The sequence below is a fragment of the Mesoplodon densirostris genome, chromosome X (genome assembly GCF_025265405.1).
Source record: "Mesoplodon densirostris isolate mMesDen1 chromosome X, mMesDen1 primary haplotype, whole genome shotgun sequence".
Taxonomy (NCBI): domain Eukaryota; kingdom Metazoa; phylum Chordata; class Mammalia; order Artiodactyla; family Ziphiidae; genus Mesoplodon; species Mesoplodon densirostris.
In genome coordinates this window covers 126,729,560-126,735,758 of record NC_082681.1, presented here as the reverse complement: position 1 = coordinate 126,735,758, position 6,199 = coordinate 126,729,560, and positions in this window count along the sequence as shown.

Genomic DNA, 6,199 nt, shown 5'->3' with positions numbered 1-6,199 from the left:
CTCCCCGGTTTGATGCCTTGGCACACATGGTCCAAGATGGTGCTTCACTGCACCTTCTAGCCGGTGGGAAGGGAGAAAGGTGAAGCCAGGACATGCCACTTCCGTCTAAAGTATGGTTTCTCCACCTTGGCATAATTCACATTTGAGGCTGGATAATTCTGTGTTCTGGGAGCTCTCTTGTGTGTTGTAGGATATTTAGTAGCATCCCTGGCTTCTACCCACTAGATGCCAGTAGCATCATCCCCCAGTTTTGACAGCCAAAAATGTCCCCAGACATCGCCAAACGTCCCCTGGGGGCAAAATGACGCCTCCCCCCCCCCCCCCCCCGGCGGTTGACATCACGTCCGCGCCACGTTCCGTCCACACCACAGCAGTTGAGAACCACCGCTTTAACTATTAAGTTTCCTACAACACTTCTGCTCAAATCCCGCTGATGGCCAGAACTTCATCACTCAGCCATCCTAAGGGTAAAGGAATCTTGGCACTGTCTGCTGGCCAGGTACCCGGCTAAAAGCGAGCTCAAGAAGAAGGCGAGAAGCTAGCTGATTCTCCCACACCCTGGTTGCTACAGGGAATGGAAATTCCATAGCTGATTCAGGAGGTGGCCCTGTTTTTTTCATCTCCCAGGCAGAGTTTTCATCATCATTCATTGTGATTCACTTGCATGAAAATATTGATGGTGAGGAAAACTAAGCACGTAAAAAGTAACAATCTTTTTGGAAAGGATGGACATTGTTACTCCAGAGAGCTGACCATGAGGAGAAACTGGATTCTGAAATGGAGGCTGGAGGTTGGATTTTTGACTTGTGCTTTGGCGCCATCTGGTGGAAATATAGAAATCCTACCGTTCCTCACCCTCTTGTCTGGTATTTTCTTTCATTAGTCTCAGCCCTAAACCTCAAATTATAAATAACCCTTAACTGGATTTTAGCAAAGTTTTAAAGCGTCCTTTAAGAGGAGGGACTCTTCAAAGCAGGGTTTCTCACCCTTGGCATGACTGACCTTCTGAGGTCCTTTGTACTGTAGGATTTTTAGCAGCATCCTTGACCTCTATCCACTGGAGGCCAGTAGCACCATTTGTGACAACTAAACATTGTCAAATCTTCCTTGGGGGGGGGGACAAATTCGCCCCCAGTTGAGAACCATTCCTTGAAAGAGAGTATCTAAATTCCACCATCTATGAATGGCATGGCAGTCTCATGTCAGTGAATCCTGGGAGTGGGACCGGTGTGCCTGGGAGGGATGGGAAGACACTGCTGGGAGAAAACTCCAGCTCCAGCGGCAGCATGACACATTCTGTTGTGGACACTCTGGATAGCTCTGCTTCTGCTTGTCCCAAGAGCTGGAGATGAGGTTGACTGAGAGATGCCAAGAGGCCTGGTGAGAGGGTGCAGCCTTTCTTTAAACCCCATGGCGATGAAATCTACACCCGCCAACGCCTAAAGCCGGAAGTAGCTCAGAATCATCCCAGAGTGTGACACTCAGCCCCAGAGTCCCCCTTAGGGATGCGCAGGTGTGGATGGTCCCGCCAGGTTTGGGAAGCCATAGCTAATCCTGTGGGGCTCTGTGGATCCCTCGGGCACCCCTCTGTCACCTGAGTACTGTGGAGAAACTGGTTGGGAGCCAGTTCCGTTGCCTGGAAACAGTCCCGAGTCTTTTCCTGGAAGCTGGGAAAAGGTCAATTTCCCAGGAGCATCCCCTAGCACACCCAGCTTTCGGCCCCTCTGAGGTCTCTCCTCCAATTTCCCTTTGATTTCGCCTCCTTCGAAAGCCCCTGTCCCACCACCCACACTCTCCCTTTCAGTGGAGGACAAAATGAAGGTGCCCAGGTGCGGATTCCATCACTTCAAAATATATTGCCATCTGAACTCCGCATTCACTGTCCTCTTGTTTTAGAGAAAGAAGTATCTTGGCTTCCGCCTAGGCTGGTCCTATTCTTTTATTCCCTGGATCCAGGCCCGCGTCCTCACAGGCACCTCGCTCCCTCAGTTATGCACCTCTCTCTTAGATTAGCATTCCTCGCTTCCCTTCCCCCTCAGCAGCAACCTCACTCAGGCTCCTTGATCCTTACAGTAGCCTTGGTTGATTTTTCACCTCTCGCTCCGTCCTGTTCTTTCTGCTTCTCCTTTGGGTCCTGCTTCTGTAATAAGTGGGCGACTTTGATTCTCTTGCCTTCTTTCCACTCAACTCACTTCCATTTCTCTTCTGGCGCATCCGTTACAGGATATCTGTCTGACCCAGGCTCCCTGCGGACTTTTTCCTATTTACTCTCCACTCTCATCTGGCCTCTCTGCAGTGTTTCATACTATTGATCATGCCTCTTTCTTTGCAATTACCACATTTTCCCTCACCAAACTGCAAAAGTAACCTGGGCTCAATGCACAAAACACAAGAAGAAAACAAACACAAGAACAAAAAAATACAAGGCTAGAAAAACACATGTGCTTAAGCATGAAGGAGAACAAGAGACACTCCCACTACTTAAAAGTAACCACTTTTGTTTTTTTGATTTATTCTTAGATCTTTTAATTTTTTTAAATTGAAGTGTAGTTGATTTACAATGGTGTGCCGATCTCTGCTGTACAGCAAAGTGACTCAGTTATACACATATACACATTCTTTTTAAAATATTCTCTTCCATTATGGTTTATCACAGGATACTGAATATAGTTCCCTGTGCTCTACAGTAGGACCTTGTTGTTTATCCATCCTACAGATAATAGTTTACATCTGCTAGTCCCAAACTCCCAATCCATCCCTCTCTCACCTCCCCTCCCCCTTGGCAACCACGAGTCTGTTCTCTAGGTCTGTGAGTCTGTTTCATAGATACGTTCATTTGTGTCATATTTTAGATTCCACATATAAGGGATATCATATGGTATAAAAATAACCACTCGGGCCTCCCTGGTGGCGCAAGTGGTTGAGAGTCCGCCTGCCGATGCAGGGGATACGGGTTCGTGCCCCGGTCTGGGAGGATCCCATATGCCGCGGAGCGGCTGGGCCCGTGAGCCATGGCCGCTGAGCCTGCGCGTCCGGAGCCTGCGCGTCCGGAGCCTGTGCTCCGCAACGGGGGAGGCCACAACAGTGAGAGGCCCGCATACCGCAAAAAAATAAAAATAAAAAAATAAAAAAATAAAAAAATAAAAATAACCACTCTTTATGTTGAGTGTATGTCCTCCCATTTTTGTTCTAGACTAATCCATCTAAGCATGTGCATGCTACTCTCTTTCCTGTGTATAAGAACATATAAAACCATCTTCCATTCAATGGTACAGCTCCTGAGAATTAGGGTCGGGCCTCATTTGGTTCTGTGTCATCACAGCCTACCATACTACCTGGGAATGAATACTGGTTAAACGCAAGAATGAAATAAAATGGGACAGGGTGGGGGAGAGATGGATTGGGAGTTTGGATTAGAAGATGCAAACTATTTTATATAGGATGGATAAACAACAAGGTCCTACTGTAGAGCACAGGGAACTGTATTCAATATCCTGTGATAAACCATAATGGAAAAGAATATGAAAAAGAATGTATATATATGGATAACTGCTGTACAGCAGCAATTAACACAACATTGTAAATCAACTATACATCAATAAAATTAAAAAAAGAAATGAAATGGGACAATAATTGTGGTTATTTGGATATTTGCAAACTTAAATACTATAATGAAGGGCTTCTTACGTATTTTCTGAGATGTGGGAAACTTCCAAAAGATTAATCCCTGTTTATATTATTATATTAAGTGACCAGTACTTTTTTGAGAAGTAACAAGGGTCCCTATCAACTGATCATACTAAACATTCTGAGCTTATCTTTTTTTTTTGGAAACAGTTACTTTAATTTTTTTCTGAGCTTATCTTTAACGGTGTTTTGAATCTTTGGTAGATGACATTCTTTATCAGTAATTTTTAAAGAGGACCAGGGGATTGGTGTGGGATAGAACCAACTAATTTCTGAAAGGTTATCCAGAATTCAAGTAATAAAAATTTTTGCTTAAATAGCTATGATTATAAAGCACTGTATTATGTCTATGGATAAACCTACAAAATAGTACCCATCTTCACCCAGCAGAGGGCAGACTGTACATAGTTATTGACGGAGAAACACTTTTAAAGTAAAAGGAAGTGTGTTATTCTCACGGCCACATGCTACAGTGACATATGTCATCACACATAAATGAGTGTAACTGTACATCAAAAGCTCCATAAAATATTTTTTGTTGACTGAGCTTCCAGCTCTCTTCTTTCACATTGTTTTTAAAAGTTATTTTATCTTCAATAAGCTCAGGATTAGGTAAAAGTTAATCTCTAAATAATACTGTTAACTTCACCCGGCTAAAATCATTGGCGCCCAACAACGTGTAGGGGCTTTTGAGAGCATCAGTTCACATATGGCATGTTCTCTGTTCTCACAAGATATCTTACAGGTCATGACACAGCAGTAAAGCATATCCACCTACAGATACTGTGCACTATCCCTCTTAGAGATTTAGAGATAATCAGGTTCATAGTGCCCCCCCAACATTTTCAGATTTTGCTTGGCATGGATATTGTACACAAGAGCTCATGAAATGGACAAAGAATTGTTCTAGGGGACAGAAGATCTGGCTTTGTCCCTTACTGGTTGTGTGACCTTAAGTCACTACTTCTCCAAGTCTATCTTCATCTGTTACTAGAGGAACAGTGATGCCCACCAGACCCTCTTCCCAGCTGGGCGATGTGTGCTCAACGTGTAAGAGCCATAGATACGTGCTCCTTAGATGCATGGGGTCATCTGTGCCACAGGATAGAAGATCTGAAGCAACAGCCGCTGTCACGAAGTGTCCACCAGATGGCGGCCAGAGTCTCTAGCTTCCTCTGTGAAGAGGTTGACTGAATCAGTCTCTGGGTTCCTGGGCAATTCAGGGCAGTGGAAGGAAGCAGGCTCCAGGTGAGAGGTTAGATTTCTGCTTATCTGGGAAGAAGGCTTTGATGAGTGTCCCAACCTTCTCTTTTACCGCAGCCTTGTAAAGTAGGTCACTCTTCACATATGTTTCTTAGTTTACTTTAGATCTATTTCTAATTGTATTTTGAGGAATTTCTCTTTTGATAGGAATTCAAAACAATAAAAGGCCATTATGGCTATATATGTAGAGATGCTTATTGCAGTACTGTTTATGGATAATTAGTGAAATTGGAAGCGATTTAGGAACATGGAATATTAGGCAGGCATCAAAATGCATATTATGGGGACTTCCCTGGTGGTCCAGTGGTTAAGCCACTACGCTTCCACTGCAAGGGGCACGGGTTCGATCCCTGTTCCGGGAAGTAAGATCCTGCATGCAGCGTGGTGTGGACAAAAAAAAAAATTAAAAAAAAGAACATTATGAATATTATATAAGTGCATGGTCTAGTGAATGATAATAATGCTTTTATTTATTATTTTGTTATTTTTATAAATTTATTTATTTTTGGCTCTGTTGGGTCTTTGTTGCTGTGCGAGGGCTTTCTCTAGTTGTGGCGAGCGGGGGCTACTCTTCGTTGTGGTGCGCGGGCTTCTCATTGCGGTGGCTTCTCTTGTTGCGGAGCATGGGCTCTAGGCGCGCAGGCTTCAGTAGTTGTGGCTCACGGGCTCTAGAGCACAGGCTCAGTAGTGGTGGTGCACGGGCCCAGCTGCTCCATGGTATGTGGGCTCTTCCCAGACCAGGGCTCGAACCCATGTCCCCTGCACTGGCAGGTGGACTCCCAAACACTGTGCCACCAGGGAAGCCCTAATGCTTTTATTTAAAAGCAGAATGAATTATGTGTCATGTTAATAACTGTGTTGAAATCGAGAGCATATGTGGCTGTGAAAAAATGGCAGGAAAGACGGAATGGTACTAACCCCTGACATGTCAGAGAGTTAGCAGTCTCTTTCCTTCTGTATCTCTATCTCTGTGTGTGCCTCTCTCCTTCCTAAATGACATTATTGCTGTCACAGTGATATTTGCAGAACCTGACACTTCTAAAGAGATTTCCATGCTTTGTTTGAAATACAGTAATGCCTAGTGAATCCAGTATGCTAGGGAAGAAGTGGCATACGTAAATGACTTATTAATCTGATATTTTTCTGTTAACTGATTCTTACTCCTCTTAACACAAAAACAATAACAAAACCATTTTGGCTAGAAATCTTTCTAAAACATATTGCATATTTTCCTGCCTTCTCCTACAGT